We start from the raw sequence: 3022 nt of genomic DNA, 5'->3' as shown, positions 1-3022 counted from the left end.
CCGTAAGGTCTAAGGACCTGGGGCTGGGTTTCTACTAAGCTAACATATGGAATTGTTTTAAGATGGTTACACCAATGATCATTTAGATACTTGATTTAGAATTTTAGGACCCCTGTAAGTATGTTTTTTTTTATGAAACATTGAATTTGTCCTTGCTGCTATTAGCCCATAGAAACGTGTTGAATAACGTATTCATACATGAAAAAACAAATAAAAATGGAAGTTTGTTTGGAAGTTTCTGTCCTATATCTGAGAGATATAAGAAAGCTCATTTGCATTGATTTTTACCTATATTTAACCCCAAAAAATTGGGGCACTAAAGAACTTTCATATATACTTCCATGAATTTGTTGCACTGGTACCGGGCTACCTTCAGATGAGGTTTGTGAGGCTTGAGAACAAAACAATCGACATGTACGTGTTCGTGAGAGTCTCACCTTTCAATGGTGGGGTCATGAGTGTATAAAGCCCAAACTGTTCTACAGACAAAAGTGGGCAGATTGGTGGTACCACCTTCAGATGAGTCCCGTGACGCTTGTGGGGTAGTAGAGCGAAACGTAGATCTCCATTATGTTCGTGGATTTAGATGCAGCCCATGCATACAAAAATCTATATACACTGCTCAAAAAAATAAAGGGAACACTTAAACAACACATCCTAGATCTGAATGAAAGAAATAATCTTATTAAATACTTTTTTCTTTACATAGTTGAATGTGCTGACAACAAAATCACACAAAAATAATCAATGGAAATCCAATTTATCAACCCATGGAGGTCTGGATTTGGAGTCACACTCAAAATTAAAGTGGAAAACCACACTACAGGCTGATCCAACTTTTATGTAATGTCCTTAAAACAAGTCAAAATGAGGCTCAGTAGTGTGTGTGGCCTCCACGTGCCTGTATGACCTCCCAACAACGCCTGGGCATGCTCCTGATGAGGTGGCGGATGGTCTCCTGAGAGATCTCCTCCCAGACCTGGACTAAAGCATCCGCCAACTCCTGGACAGTCTATGGTGTGGCTCCTGGACGGTCCCCCGTGTGGCTCAGTTGGTAGAGCATGGTGTTTGCAACGCCAGGGTTGTGGGTTCGAATCCCACGGGGGACCAGTACGGGAAAAAATTGTTAAAAAATAAAAATGTATGAAATGTATGCATTCACTACTGTAAGTCGCTCTGGATAAGAGCGTCTGCTAAATGACTAAAATGTAAATGTAATGGTGCAACGTGGCGTTGGTGGATGGAGCGAGACATGATGTCCCAGATGTGCTCAATTGGATTCAGGTCTGGGGAACGGGCGGGCCAGTCCATAGCATCAATGCCTTCCTCTTGCAGGAACTACTGACACACTCCAGCCACATGAGGTCTAGCATTGTCTTGCATTAGGAGGAACCCAGGGCCAACCACACCAGCATATGGTTTCACAAGGGGTCTGAGGATCTCATCTCGGTACCTAATGGCGTAAAAATTGATTTTAAACAGCGGTTGACATGCTTCGAAGTACGGTAATGGAATATTTAGAATTTTATTGTCACGAATTGCGCCATGCGCGCGACACTTCTTTACCATTTCGGATAGTGTCTGGAACGCACGAACAAAACGCCGCTATTCGGATATAACGATGGATTATTTTGGACCAAACCAACATTTGTTATTGAAGTAGCAGTCCTGGGTGTGCATTCTGACGAAGACAACAAAAGGTAATCAAACTTTTATAATAGTAAATATGATTATGGTGAGTGCTAAACTTGCCGGGTGTCTAAATAGCGAGCCCGTGATGCCTGGGCTATGTACTTAGAATATTGCAAAATGTGCTTTCACCAAAAAGCTATTTTAAAATCGGACATATCGAGTGCATAGAGGAGGTCTGTATCTATAATTCTTAAAATAATTGTTATGCTTTTTGTGAACGTTTATCGTGAGTAATTTAGTAAAATGTTAGCGAATTCCCCGGAAGTTTGCGGGGGGTATGCTAGTTCTGAACGTCACATGCTAATGTAAAAAGCTGGTTTTTGATATAAATATGAACTTGATTGAACAAAACATGCATGTATTGTATAACATAATGTCCTAGGGTTGTCATCTGATGAAGATCATCAAAGGTGAGTGCTGCATTTAGCTGTCTTCTGGGTTTTGGTGACATTATATGCTGGCTTGAAAAATGGGTGTCTGATTATTTCTGGCTTGGTACTCTGCTGACATAAGCGTCCCACCTAGCCCATAGAGGATAAATGTTCCCTTTATTTTTTTGAGCAGTATATTTCTCTAGCTTTAATAGATGGATTTTGATGGAGATTTATTACGTTTTCGCCGGGCGCAGACATCAACTCTAGGGGACACTCGGTCTGTCTAACTACTGTCATCACTACTATAGGCTTAGCTGGCAAGCAAATCAAACAATATTTAGAGATTTTCCACTGAAAGCTAGCTGTTAGATAGCCAAATTGTCAATGTAAATAGTTCGGTTGGCCATTTGAGTAATTGTTCAGCAGTCTTATGGCTTGGGGGTAGAAGCTGTTAAGGAGCCTTTTGTACCTAGACTTGGTATTCTGGTACCGCTTGTCGTGCGATAGCAGAGAGAACAGTCTATGACTTGGGTGACTGGAGTCTTTGACAATTTTTTGGGCCTTCCTATGACACCGCCAAGCTTCCTGGATGGCATCCAGTAATGTACTGGGCCGTACGCACTGCCCTCTGTACCACCTTATGGTCGGATGCCAAGCAGTTGCCATACCGGGCAGTGATGCAACCAGCCAGGGTGCTCTCGATGGTGCAGCTGTAGAACCTTTTGAATATCTGGGGACCAATGTCAAATCTTTTCAGTCTCCTATGGGGGAAAATGTGTTGTCCTGCCCTCTTCACAACTGTCTTGGACCATGACAGTTTGTTGATGATGTGGACACCAAGGAACTTGAAACTCTCAACCCACTCTATTACAGCCCCGTCAATGTTAATGGGGGCCTGTTCGGCCCTCCTTTTCCTGTAGTCCCCAATCAGTTCCTTTGTCTTGTTCACACTGAGG

The 3022-nt window shown here is 42.5% G+C and overlaps 1 non-coding gene across 1 annotated transcript; it reads left to right on the top strand.

Annotated features, from left to right (window-relative positions):
• Positions 1 to 1033: 1033 nt before the first annotated feature.
• On the top strand, positions 1034 to 1109 carry trnaa-ugc (transfer RNA alanine (anticodon UGC)). The gene has a single exon. It is a non-coding gene; the product is annotated as a tRNA-Ala (tRNA).
• The last annotated feature ends 1913 nt before the right edge of the window (positions 1110 to 3022 follow it).

This window comes from Salmo salar, chromosome 14 (genome assembly GCF_965601325.2).
Source record: "Salmo salar chromosome 14, fSalSal1, whole genome shotgun sequence".
NCBI lineage: Eukaryota > Metazoa > Chordata > Actinopteri > Salmoniformes > Salmonidae > Salmo > Salmo salar.
This window is presented reverse-complemented; position numbering and strand designations above follow the sequence as displayed.